Source organism: Leopardus geoffroyi, chromosome A1, assembly GCF_018350155.1.
Source record: "Leopardus geoffroyi isolate Oge1 chromosome A1, O.geoffroyi_Oge1_pat1.0, whole genome shotgun sequence".
In the NCBI taxonomy this organism is placed as follows: Eukaryota; Metazoa; Chordata; class Mammalia; order Carnivora; family Felidae; genus Leopardus; species Leopardus geoffroyi.
The window spans coordinates 93,846,088-93,860,376 of NC_059326.1; the positions used below are offsets into that span (position 1 = coordinate 93,846,088).

Below are 14,289 nucleotides of genomic sequence, written 5' to 3' on the forward strand. Positions count from 1 at the left end.
AATACCACTAAAAATGATAACAGCGTTGACTGAGTACTATACTTCAGCTTCCGTGTTTTCCTCAGTCATTTAACTACCCCAACAACCCTTGGAAGGAAGGTATAATTTTTATCGCCAATTTAGTGATGAGGCTCAGAGAGGCTAATTAATTTGCCTGCGGCCGCACAGCTAGTGTATGATGAAGTGATCAGTAAATCTTCAAAAAGTTCCTGGCTTTGTGAAGAGAGAAACCCCTTTTAAAAATCTATTTTTCTGAAGCGCCGGGGTGGCTCGGTCAGTTAAAAAAGACTCTTGACTTTGGCTCAGGTCATGATCTCGTGGATCGTGGGTTCGAACCCTGTGTCAGGCTCTGCACTGACACTGCAGAGCTTGCTTGGGATTCTCTCTCTCCTTCTCTCTCTGCCCCTCCCCCTTTTTCTGTCTCTCAAAATAAATAAATAAACATTCTTTAAAAATCTGTTTTTCTGAATCGTCCTGTGCCATGCACACGAACTGTGTTTAGCTAGAACTCCACATGGGTTGTCTGGGGAACCTCTGAATTCCTGTGGAAGAGATGCAAACTAAAACCAGAAAACGTGACGGGGGTGTCCCACCCAACTCATACAGACTGTCAGAGGTCCAACACGAGGCCACAAACCCTGACAACCTGCTACCCAGATACATCATTACCTGTTGCCCTTATTCATGGTTTCAGAACACTTTCATGTTTATACCACATGGCAAACCCCTCAAGAAAAAGGGGGGTGGGATAAACAGCTGACACTGTTAAAACCCCACCGACAATCATTTACCTGGCTGCCCCTTTTTAACAGGAACAGACTCCAAGTTTTGTTCACTCTCCCCAAAGGATTCCATGCACTTCAGGGATCAGTTAAAGCCTCCGGGGATTGGTTTAGGATGGACAAATGAACCAATGCTTGCCAATGAGACACAGAGGAAGGCTTTCAGAAGACTTCTGGAAATGTTTTCTTCAGCTCTTAAAATGATGCGTGAGAGAGCAAGAGTACTTTTTTTCCTGCCTCTGCACATTGTTGACTGTATGTGAAGGCTGGAGCTGTGGCAGCCATATTGGCACCACGGGAACCAGACAAACCGGCATGCTGTAGATGGAAAGAATTTGAGTCTTTGCTGATACTGTTGAGTAGCTCAATTAACCGATCCTGCAGATGTCTTTCTGCCGGATTTCATAACAGATGAGATCCTGAGTCCCTTTATTGTTCAAGCTTTGATGCATTCTGCCATGAGTATTTGTACATGAAATGCCACTGTGCTCATTGCTGGCAATGTTCTCCAGATATGGAGGGAAGGGTGATGAGTACATTTTGCTACCATGCCACTGTCCATAGTCCACCCATGGTCTCCCCTTTCCCCTGGCTCTCCCTGCTGACTCCCTTTCTCTGGTTCCCGGTCCAGCCCTCAGACCCCGAGAACAAAGCGCAGACATCTGATCACCTGAGCCTGACTCCTCTCCAATGTCAAGTTGTGAGTTTCCTCAGAGCTTCAGATGGCCTGTCGCTCGCTCTCTGGGTCAGTCAGTGGACACAGAGGTGGGGTGGCACTGGTGGCCGTGCTGAAAAAACTGTACGAATTTGAACCCAGCGCTGAGTAGGGAAAAGCTAAACGGTGAGGATTTCTCGAGGAAAAAGAAATCAGAGGCTATCAGTGTCTGTGCCAACAAACCCTGCTTGAGATGCAGGGACAGCAGTGTAAGGAATGTGAAGAGGCAGGACACACACAATCATAAAATTCATTTGTTTTGTAGAAGATACTATTTCCTGAGTGCTTACCGCATGAGGGGCAGCGCGCTACATGATTTGGAGATGACGTCTCTTTTGCTCCTTACGACATCCTGTGATGTAGATATTTCAGTGTGTCTACTTCAGAGAGGAAAATCAAGATTATCTAAGTCTCCCAGCTCTGTGCTGCTGGTTAGTGGCAGAGCCAGGATTCAATCCAACTTCAGCTGACTCAAGAGCCCATGCACCACAAACTACCGCAACAGATAGCTTCATTCATTCCTTTGTTAATTTACCAGTTTGGGTTTTTTTTTTTTTAATTTTAGGGAGAGAGAGAGTGAATGAGCAAGCAGGGGAGAGAAGCAGAGAGAGAGACAGAGGGAGAGAGAGAATCCCAAGCAGGCTCTGCACTGTCAGCGCAGAGCCCAATGCGGGGCTTGAACCCATGGCCCTGAGATCATGACCTGAGTTGAAGCCAAGAGTTGGAAGCTCAACTGACTGAGCCACCCAGGCGCCCCTTCATTTACTGTTTCAATAAGAATTCACCGAGCACCAACACTGAGCCAGCCAGGACTTGTGTTCGACAGTGAAGACATAAAAGACAAGTAAGACAGAGTCTCTGTCCTTATGGAGCTAACAGGCCAGCAGTGACATGGCTGGGCCAACATCTCCATTTGTACCACAGAAAGACCCCCAGGCATCATGGAGCACAAAAGGGGCAGAGACGCCATAGAAGGAGTCCTGGACAAGAGGAGATCTCCTCAGTTTTTTGGTTTCTTTTTAGAATCATTCAACATTCTCACAATGTTGAGAATGTTATACATTCTCAAAATACAAATCAAGACCACAATGAGATCTCACCTCACACCTGTCAGAATGGCTCACATTAACAACCCAAGCAACAACAGGTGTTGGCGAGGATGTGGAGAAAGAGGAACCCTTTTGCATGGCTGGCGGGAATGCAATCTCGTGCAGCCGCTCTGGAAAACAGGATGGAGGTTCCTCAAAAAACTAAAAATAGAACTACCCTACAACCCAGCAATTGCACTACTAGGAATCTATCCAAAGGATACAAACATGCAGATGCAAAGGGGCACATGCACCCCAATGTTTATAGCAGCACTATCGATAATCGCGGAACTATGGAAAGAGCCCAAATGTCCATTGACTGATGGACGGATAAAGAAGATGTGGTGTATATACACAATGGAATACTACCCGGCGATCAAAAAGAATGAAATCTTGCCATTTGCGACAACATGGATGGAGATCTCAGTTTTAAACAATAGTTGAGAGTAGCTAAGGGGCTGTGGGGGGAGCCACGTTGCAGAGGGGACAGAACAGCAAAGGCTCTGTTGGTCCCTCTCTCTCTCCATGAGGTCTCAGGTCCCCTTCCTGTGATTTCTCCAGCACAGTACTCAGACTTCTTACGTGGGGTCTGGCTCTCCCTAGAGCAAGTGCCCCCAGGCAAGGGTCTTCAAAGACAGTTTCAAACAGACACGTCATTACGTTTGCCATATTCTCTTGGGTAAAGCAGTCACAGAGCCTGTCCAGATTCAACAGGAGGGGCCATACCCCCACGTCTCAATGGGAAAAGTATCAAAGAAATTGTGGCCAGCTGTAATCGACCTCAGTGGCTGCAGGAACTAAACATGCTAATACACATGAAACACTTAGAGCACTGCCAGCACGAAGCAAGCACTAGACCCACGTCTGTTGTTGTTGCCACCACGTTATCACCAGTGATGCATTCAAAATCCTTGCCAGCAAGGTCAGGGAAGCAGGACCTTTCACCCTTGACTGCCCACCTCCCTCCACGAACTTTCCAAATAAAGGGGTGGTCCCCATTACAAAGAGGAAGATGTAACACTCACCTGCTACCTCAACCTGGCACAACAACTGTGGCCAAGACCAGCCCGCAGCCTGATGGGGCTCCTGAAGGAGATGTGCAGGTAAGGGAAAGGCTGTGCCCTTGTCTGGCACCTGCATCCAACACGACCTGGTTCACCCGTCTGCAGCCCTGACTCACAGGACAGAGGCTTGTGTGGAACACATCCAGCTGTGATGGCCTCCTTTGTAGAACACTCTGCTCCACGGTTTCTGGGTAAATAAAGCCTACAAGGAAAAGAAAGACTGGGGTGCCTGGTGGCTCAGTCGGTTGAGTGTCTAGCTTCGGCTCAGGTCATAATCTCACAGTTCATGAGTTCAAGACCCGCATGGGGCTCCGTGCTGTCAGCACAGAAACCGCTTCAGTTTCTCCTTTCCTCTCTCTCTCTCTGCCCCTTCCTCTCTCTCTCTCTCTCTGTCTCAAAAATAAACAAACAGTTGGGGTGCCTGGGTGGTTCAGTCGGTTCAGCCTCCAACTTCGGCCCAGGTCATGATCTCACAATTCGTGAGTTTGAGCCCCGCGTTGGACTCTGTGCTGACAGCTCAGAGGCTGGAGCCTGCTTCAGAATCTGTGTCTCCCTCTCTCTCTGCTCCTCCCCTGTTCTCTCTCTCTCTCTCTCTCTCTGTCTCTCTGTCTCAAAAACGAATGAATATTAAAATTTTTTTTTAAATAAAAATAAAGGGTGAAAATAAAAGAAGGAAGATTGCACTTTCCAGCTGTGCCTCTTGTCCTTTATGGTAAATATTTCCTATCCCTTCCTTCCCTCCCATCAAGATGAATGTATGCAGAGTCACATACGCTTGCATTTACCCACTCACACATTGAACAAACACTTACTAAGCACCTACAGTGTATACAGAGCTGAACAAGACACACAAATCTTTCCGATATAAAGCTAATATTTTAATGGAGGGAGACAGATAATAAACAAGTATGTAAGGAGGTAAACATGTGAAATATGTGATCACTGCTCTAAGTGAAAGCAGGTCACCTGATAAAGGGAACTAACTGCAGAAGCCTCTTTCACTCCGGTAGTTTTGGAAGGGTTCTTTAAGGTTACTGGAGTTTGGATCTAAGAAATGAGAATGTGCTAGCCTCTTAAAAACCTCGGGAAGGGGCGCCTGGGTGGTTCAGTTGGTTAAGAGGGTGACTCCTGATTTCGGCTCAGGTCATGATGTCATGGTCATGAGTTCAAGCCCCACGTTGGGCTCTGCACTCACAGCACAGAACCTGCTTCAGATCCTCTGTCTCCCTCTCTCTCTGCCCCTCCCTGGTCACCCTCTCTCTCTCTCAAAAATAAATAAACATTAAAAAAAAAATTTTTTTTTAAACCTTGGGAGGAGAATTCTAAGCAACATGGACACCAAAGGCGAAGATACTGAGGTGAGAAAGGGTTTAATGTGTCTCAGGTCCAGGGCTAAGGGTAGAAAGGAAAATGGTTTGGGAGAAGGCTCAAGTGTAGACAGGAGTAGGTCCTGCGGAACAAGCTAGCCCAGAAACTCAACTTAAACAGGGAATGTGTTGGCTCAGCTGAAAAGTTGAGTCATGGCATGGGACTGACTTGGCTCAACAGAGTCAATGGGACTTGCCCACTTGACATGGTAAGTTAGATGGGTTCCCAGAGGTCCAAGTGTTCACCATCTTTGCAGCCAGCATTCCCCACCATTCCTGCAAAAGACCTGGGCTTCAGTATTCCTGGATCAACTCAGGAGATGGACTCATCTCTGAGCCAGTCATTGTGACATAGGGAAAGAATATGCTGACTGTCCATGCTGGGGTTGCATGCCGACCCCCGGACACAGTGGGTGGAGGGGAGTCAGCCTGCCCAGAGCACCTGCGGTAAGAATCAGGGAGAGAAGAATTCCCCAAAGGAAAATGGAGAAGCAGCTTTCAGAAGAAGGTGCACGGGTAGTGAACAGGCATAGGGTGGTGGTGGAGGGGAGGGGGAAGTTTCCACAAAGCAGGACCATGTAGACCATGGCAAGAAGCTGGGTAAGAAGCTAAGTACACTAGGAAGCCATGAGAGGGTTTTAAGCAAAGGAGTGGGAGGCAATCTGCTGGCATTTGATAACATTTCAAAAAGATTATTTTGGCCACTAGGTAGAGATAGGGTTACAAGAATCTAAGCTGGGAAGCATTGAGATCAGGGGACTATTACAGAATGACAGGCTGAAGAGGTAGGTGCCTTGAACGTGGGTATATGGGTGACAGCACGGAGTCAGAGAAACGTGAACAGAGCTGAGACACTCTTGTGGGGAAAGCTGATGTCTATAATCGATGGAGGAGAGTCATGGAGTAAGTGAAAGAAGTCAAGCGTGAATCCCAGGGTTCTGGCTTTGTCACCCGGGTGAATCATGAGGCCATTTGCCAAGAGGGGAAAGACATGGGATGTGGGAGGGCAGGGACAAGTCAGGAAAGTGAAAGAGGCCATTTGCCAAGAGGGGAAAGACATGGGATGTGGGAGGGCAGGGACAAGTCAGGAAAGTGAAAACCAGGAGGTCCATTGTGGGTGTGTTCCGTGTGAAATTCTGGTGGGATTATCAAGGGGAGACATTGACAAGGTCATTAGATGAGCGGGTCTGGAATATAGAAGAAAGGTCTGTGCTTGAGTTATATAAATCCAGGAACCATCAGCACACAGATAGTATTTAAATGTGCAGGACTAAATGAGATCACTTGGGAGCACATACAGTTGACCTTGAACAACATGGGTTCGAACTGCTAAGTCGCTTATTGTTGGATTTTGGGGGGTGGGGAGGTAAATGCAGCACAGTACTGTGAATGCATTTTCTCTTCCTTATGATTTTCGTTAATTTTTTTTTTTAATGTTTTATTTATTTTTGAGAGAGATACAGAGCATGAGTAGGGTAGGGGCAGAGCCTGCTGGAATCAGGTTCCAGGCTCTGAGCTGTCAGCACAGAGCCCAATGCTGGGTTTGAACTCACAAACTGTGAGATCATGACCTGAGTCAAAGTCAGACACTTAACCGACTGAACCTCCAGGCACCCCCGCCATTATGATTTTCTTAATAACATTTTCTTTTCTCTAGCTTAATTTATTGTGGGAATACAGTATAGAATACATAGGACATACAAAATGTGTTAACTGACTGTTTGTGTTATTGGTAAGGCTTCTGGGCAACAGTAGGCTATTTGTAGTTAAGTAGCGGGGAGTCAAAAGTTATACATGAATTTTTAACTGCATGCTGGGGCGGAGGGGGACTTGGTGCCCTTAATCCCTACATTGTTCAAGGGCCAGGTGTAGACAGAGAAAAGGAGGAGGCTTTCATACTAATTTCCCAACAAAACTGCCACTCTGTTCAAACTGGTTTACTTGGGTTCTAGGCAAATATAGGCTCTTCCACCCCTGGATATGTGTGTGCGTGTGTGTGCCCGTGTGTGTGCGCATGCACATGTGTGCACCATTCCTTCTATCTGCAATGCTTCTGCTCACCCCTGAAGACTCATTCTTTAAAAATCAGCTTCAACATCACCTCCCCAGGAACATTTGCCTTATTAGCTCCATTGCAAATGCCAGCCCCTTGCATCCTATGATTTTCATTATCTGTTTACCATACATTTGGCATTTACAAAACATTGTCTTATGTTCTGTGTGTATATTACATTTCCCCTAAAGAGATGATAAGCCCTTAGAAGGCAGCCTTCAAGCCTTTGGACTCCCAACACGGGGCAAGTTGCCCCCAAAAAAGAGTTAAAACAAAGATCTGTCGATCGATGCCAACATCCGCTCATACTTTCTTTTGGTGTTTTTGTTCCAGTGGCTGGGAATTCATGTCAAACTCCTACGCGTGGTGAGACAGGGGCTCAGCAAGGGTGTCCCAATCAACCCCCTGAGAACGAGGGAGGCAGCAATTGTTCACTGCTTTAAAATACTTGTGGCAAATAAAGGGAATATGACTCAATCCATATTGAAAAGAACCAGATGAAAGTAGTTCCCCACAGAGGAAAACCAAAGAATTAAAATGAAAGCCTATGAACCACTTCAACTATTTCTGCATCTATCCCCGAATAATATTCCACCCAAGTGGAACACATCTCAGTGTGTTTGCACCCGTTTAACACTCCCTCCTCCTTTCCCAGCCCGGGTTCCACAACTCCCAGCTTAGCGTCATCCCAAAATGTTTGCAGGTGGTTGGACTGGATTCCCAAGCTCCAGATGGCTCAGTCAGCACTGGAGAATCTGGAGAGGCCGGCATTCTCGTGCTTTTCTGGTTGCACCACAAAAGACCTTCCCATCCAGCCTCCTCCCCAAACGACCCCTCAGTTTTCCACGTGTGCTTGACTTAACCTGAGTCCCAACGGTCTCCGGCTCTTCCCGAGGCCCTCCATCTGGCCTCTCCTTGCTCTTCTGCCCACAACAGGGTTCTCCAATGAGGCAAATCACCCTCCAACCCCAAGAACACCCTCGGGTCTGTGAACTCCAATGGCCGTGACAATATTGAAGAGAAACCGAGCAGGTGTGATGCCGGTTTCCAAAGTTGACCTGCTGCTGATTGAGTCATATCTGCCTGTCTTCCGGAGGTTGTATTACATTCCCTTTCTGACTCATGTCACTTTAAAACTTGTATAACTTGAATCTGCCAGGTGAATACGACCCTTCATTTTTTGCCTCTGGGTCTTCCAGGAGCAGCCGGCTCCCGGGGCTCAACCTATAGACACCATGCAGTGAACCCATCTAAGAACAGAATCCCTGGACCTACCATTTAAAGACTGCTGCATGGGGGCACCTGGGTGGCTCAGTTGGTTAAGCATTTAACTTCAGCTCAGGCCGTGATCTCGAGGCTCTTGAGTTCAAGCCCCATGTGGGGCTCTGTGCTGACAGCACAGAGCCTGCTTCAGATCCTCAATCCCTCTGTCTTTGCCTCTCTCGTTCTCTCTCTCAAATATAAACTTTAAAAAATTAATGGGGCACCTGGGTGAATGTCCGACTTTGACTCAGGTCATGGGGGGCGCCTGGGTCTTGCGTTCGCAGGTTTGAGCCCCTGTATCAGGCTCTGTGCTGACAGCTCAGAGCCTGGAGCCTGCTTCTGATTCTGTGTCTCCCTCTCTCTCTCTGCCCCTCCCCTGCTCGTGCTCTGTCTCTGTCTCTCAAAAAATAAAATAAAATGTTAAAAAAAAAAGTTAAAAAATGAAAAAACAAATTGCTGCATGATCTGCTAGTTAGACGGAGCCTGCTTTCTTACTTGAAAAATTAGGCTTAAGAACACTTTGAAGTATTGTCATGATGATTACATGAGATAACATGAGGGAAGGGTCTGGAATCAAACCTGGCATCGAAGTAGGGGCTCAGCAAACATGAAGTTGAATCTGCCATTTGTATAGGACCCAAAACTGGGCGAATATTGACAATTTCATATGACTCAACCTGCCACGAGCCTTCTAGTCAAGCACTGAGGACATTAGTATTCAACTGGCTGGAGTGTCGGGACCAGAGGAGGTGGGATTTTAGGGATGGAACCTCAGAGATGACTTTCAAAGATTCATTTAAATCATCAATGATTTATTTAAATCCTCAAAGAATCAAGGAATGCCAGAATCCAGCAAGAGGCTTTAAAACGCTGGGAGATTTTCTGGACTCTGAGCTACTTAAGCAAAACTCATTTAAAGAGCTAGGATAACAATGTGGTTAGGAGCCTAGATTCTGGGGACAGATTTCCTGAGCTCAAATCCCAGCTCTGCTACTCGTCAGCTTTTTGACCTGGAGCAAGTTTGTTGGCTAATTGGAGTCTCAATGTTTTCCTCCAGGACTCAGGATTGTACTGGGTTGCTATGGAGACTAAGTAAGTTAATATGTGTGAAGTTCTTAGAACACTGAAGTGTTAACTGTCATTAACTTGATTTAAAATAGGTGGTATGTAGGGGCGCCTGGGTGGCTCCATCTCTTAAGCATCTGACTTCAGCTCAGGTCATGATCTCACAGCTCATGAGTTTGAGCCCCACATCGGGCTCTGTGCTGATGGCTCAGAGCCTGGAGCCTGCTTCGAATTCTGTGACCCTGTCTCTCTCTCTGTCCCTACTCTGCTTGTGCTCTGTTTCTCTCCCTCTCTCTCTAAAAAATAAACATTAAAAAAATTTTTTTAAATAGGTGGTATGTATTGACCGGAGACCCAAGATTGGAAATTCGAATTCCAGCAATGGGAAACCAGCCTCCTTCCTCTTCTAGCGCCGTTCCAGGACAGCAGCTGAGACACCCCTTGGGAAGTTCAAAGATGGTGGATGTCACCACCCAGGAGAGCTCAGGGAGGGTCCTCCCAGCCAGCGGCATTGCATCCAGTCCTTCCAGGTGCTTCGAGAGAAGGGCCGAGAACTTTAGTCACCCAGAGCATAAGTGACTCAGGCGCACCTGCAGAATCCAATGGAGGAGAAGTGACGAGGGATGAAAAGGAAGGGAGATAGAACAGCCACACACCACGAAGAAGCAGACACAGCTCACGCTAGAGGGGAATGAAAGCATTAGTTGAATTCACGGTTTACTTAGAAAGTCAGATTCGGACAAAGACATCATAAGGAAAATGATAACGATGTCCTACAGTTTTTCCCATAACTACTTTCATGTGTATTACCTGATGATATCCATCCAAAACAAAAACAAAAACAAAAATAAAAAAACAAAAAAGTAAAACCCTATGAGGCAGGTAGGCAAAGCTAGCATTGTATTTGAAGATGAGCAATTAGGGGCGCTGAGTGGCTCAGTCTGTTGTTCGGCATCCAACTTTTGGTTTCAGCTCAGGTTGTGATTTCACAGTTTGGGAGTTCGAGCCCCACATGGGGCTCTGCACTGACAGCACACAGCCTGCTTGGGATTCTCTCTCTCCCTCTCTCTCTCTCTCTCTGCCCTTCCCTGCTCATGCTTTCTCTCTCTCTCTCTCTCAAAATAAATGACCATTAAAAAAAAAAATTTAAAGATGAGCAACGGAAGGATCCGGGAGCTTCAATGACTTATCCAAGCCTACTTGCCCAGTAGGTGATGGAGCTGGAATTTGAGCTCCTTAAAGTCAGAGCCACGTTTATCTTTGTCTCCCTAGCGCCAGCCACTAAGCTCAAGTTTACTGAGTGAATGGGCTCAAATGGGCTGGAACACAGACTCACGTTCTCAGGCTAGTCCTGGATCTCAGGCAATGACTCAGATGCTCATGCTTTGCAGATTCCCAAACCCGCAGCTGGACAGTCACTCAGAGGCAGTGAAGGGGTGGGGGGTGGGTAAAGGGACAGGGTTTCAACAGTTTGTGCCAGAACAGATTAGGTATCTCGTACACATAATCAGCATGCATATGTCCCTTTTCCATAGCCCTAATGACAAGCGAGACTATCCAGCCACAGCTCTCAGGCTGCCATTTATAACCCATTTGCTCATGAGGGATAAAGCCTGCCTTATAAGGTGGTTTTGAGGTCCTTCCTCTTCATGTGTGTGTGTGTGTGTGTGTGTGTGTGTCTGTAGATACATACAGGTATATACATTTACTTATCAGGTACACCATCGATTTGCCCCACATCTTATTAGAGACAGATCTGGACAGAGTACTTAAAGATCTCAAGAGAAAGGGGGCACCTGGGTGGCCTGGTTGTTGAAGTGTCTGACTTCAGCTGCAGTCATGATCTCATGGCTGGTGAGTTCAAGCTCTGCATCACACCCTGTGCTGATAGTGCAGAGCCTGCCTGGGACTCTCTCTCTCTCTCCCTCTCTCTCTCTCTCTCATTCTCTCTCAAAAAAATAAATAAATAAACTTAAAAAAAAATCTCAGGGCGCCTGGGTGGCTCAGTCAGTTGAACGTCCGACTTCAGCTCAGGTCATGATCTCGCGGTCCATGAGTTCGAGCCCTGTGTGGGCTCTGTGCTGACAACTCGGAGCCTGGAGCCTGCTTCAGATTCTTTGTCTCCCTCTCTCTGTGCCCCTCTCCCACTCACACTCTGTCTCTCTCTCTCTCAAAAATAAATAAACATTAAAAAAAATTTTTTTAAAAAGGATATTCTTTCTCCATTCCAAAGCAGTGGAGATTTCACTGCTAAGTGTCCAAGCCCCTCTTCTGTTCCAAAGAGTTTGGGGGGATTCTGAGCCATTGGAAGGATGAGAGGAGGAGGCATTTCTCTAAATGGAGTATGTTTGATGAAGCACCAGGGAGTCTGGAGGCATCTCCATTACCTGCAAGATAGATGGCCCCTGTGCTATCTGCTGTTAACTAGTGGTCCCTCAATGGTGGCACATACAGTGACAGACGCAGGAATGCAATGCTGGCAAAACTTCCAAGAGCCTCTGAGTCCTGGTGACAGACGATGCTTGCTCCCAAGAGACAAACATTTGCAGATTTCATTCTCTGGCTCGCTAGTCAGTGATTCTAATCTGTCTACCACAACGGAGAAAGCCCTCAGGGTATAAATTGATGTAGCTCATTGTTGCTCTCTTGAATCCTTTAGAATTTCCTCTTTATCTTTCTGAAATGTTGCCCACGTTGTGAAAGAGGGTATGTGTGTTAGTGTGTTCTTCTCATTCTGCAACTGTAGGAACTCATATTCTTTCGTTTCTTTTGACCTCTCCCCTTTACTCTCTCTGTTCTCTTTTTTGTGAAACTCTTACTAGAAGCTGTTGGGACTGCTGGATCTGCTTCGACATCTCTTTGCTGTTCTCTCCTATTTTTTCTCTTTGTCCTTTTGCGTTATGTAATGGGGTTGATTTTTCAGGTCAATCGGCAAGCTCACGAATTTGCTTTTCATGTGTGTCCCTTGTGCCCTTCGTCTGAGGAATACTAGTAGTGACAGACCTAACATGAAAAATGTACAACCTTGCGGAACATCATAATGAACAAAATAAAATGGAGAGGGGGCGCCTGGGTGGCTCAGTCGGTTAAGCGTCCGACTTTAGCTCAGGTCATGATCTCACAGTTGGTGAGTGCGAGCCCCGCATCGAGCTCTCTGCTGTCAGCACAGAGCCCGCTTTTGGTAATCTGTCTCCCTCTGTCTCTCTGCGCCTCTACTCTTTGCACTCTCTCAAAAATAAATAAACATTAAAATAAATGAACAAAATAAAAATAAATGGAAGATTTACCATGTTCTCAAATAGGAAGACGCAGTAACATAGAATTGTCCCTTCTTAACCTAGACATTCAAAAGTAATCCTGGTAAAACCTTAAGAACATTGTTTTTGATAGACAGGCCATCTAGAGTTGATTGGGATATGTGTGAAGTAGGAAGATTATTGTCTCCTCTCCTGCTGGAGACTCCACTATGTTGAGAGTAAGGCAACTAGGATGACAAAAGAAGGTAGAAACCTGTAAAGAGATGCAATTTTGGAAGACGGAACTGGATGGGGGAGAGGTGACTGATTGTAGCATGCGAAGGAAGTAATGAGCCAAGCCACCTGGAGGGGAATGACCGCTAATAAGTGAGCCAAATCACCTCAAAGGAAAACCTGAGATGCTCAGCTTTGGAGACGGCAGGTTCAGTGAAAGGCTGGGTTGAAGTGCGGAGCTAAAAATCGGCGTTGCTCGAAGCTTGTCAGTGGGTTAGCCATATCCTTCCTCCACCTCAGGCAGTCAGGCTACTAATCTCCCAGACCATGGATTGAAGAGTTCTTTTCTGTTTAATTTAATGGGCAAGGCTGAGACTCAAGCTTACGCAAATGGAGACAGCAGAGGGGAGGCACGCGGAATTCTGCAAAAGAAATGGTTGAACTGCATGGTTCCCTTTCCCAAAATTGCGCTCCATATGCTGACAGGTGCATAAAGAAGATCAGAAGATTCTCTCTCTCTCTCTCTCTCTCTCTCTCTCTCTCTCTCTTTGTACAAACTAAATGGTCCTAAGGATGAAGCTTCCATTTTTCTCTTTTCTTCCTCCCTCCCTCCCTCTTCCTTCCTTTCTTCCTTCCTTCCTTCCTTCCCTCCTTCCTTTGTCTTTCTCTTTCCTTTCTTTTCTTGCTTCTTATGAACTCTCTGTTCAATCACCCCTAAATGTAGCCCAGAGGTCAACAAATCCTGTCCACACACTCAGGCCCTCCAAACAATATTTTAGAGGCTCACTCTTAAATAGAATCAGTGTGCCAACCCTCCCAAACTATTGATGAGAACCTTCAGCACGAAAGAGAAAGACCAATGCAAGAATAAAGAAAAAAAAGAAGAAATCTCGAGAAAACAAACGGAAGGAGATATAAGATTTTCCTACAACACTAGGGAAATAAGTGAAGAAACTGTATCCTTATACCCAGAAATAAAGGTGATATAAAAGGATAAAATCAAAGAACAAGAAGTCAAATTTTCTGCTGGAAATAAAAACTTAATCAAAATCCAATATTTAATAGGAAGGTTGGAGGAAGAAGCTGAGGAAATCTCCCAAGAACTAGCACAAAAACACATAGCACTAAAAAATAGGAAAGGAAAGAAAAGTAATGTAGGGGATGAATATAAGAGGAGGCACTAGCCAAGCAAAATGATTTCTTAAGAAAGAGAAGGGAGAAAACAGAGAGGTGGGAAATACAGAAGTAACACAGCAATAAAATTTCTAGCACTGAAAACAATAAATCTCCAGGTTGCAAGTACCTCTTCTATGCCCAAGAAAATGGATGAAATAACCCATACCAAAGTACGTAAGTTGTGAGATGTCTGAGTTCTGGGGGAAAAGAGAAGATCCTAATGGTTCCCCCGAGGAGCAAAAAAAA

The 14,289-nt window shown here is 46.0% G+C and overlaps 1 long non-coding RNA gene across 1 annotated transcript in view; it reads right to left on the reverse strand.

Annotated features, from left to right (window-relative positions):
* Positions 1 to 14,289, reverse strand: part of LOC123602024 — a 152,340-nt gene that overhangs the window by 108,191 nt on the left and 29,860 nt on the right. Inside the window, exons 2-3 of the long non-coding RNA XR_006714315.1 lie at positions 9,745 to 9,987; positions 3,611 to 3,851 (exon numbers count right to left, since the gene is read on the reverse strand). This is a non-coding gene — a long non-coding RNA (uncharacterized LOC123602024). The remainder of the gene's footprint in view (positions 1 to 3,610; positions 3,852 to 9,744; positions 9,988 to 14,289) is intronic.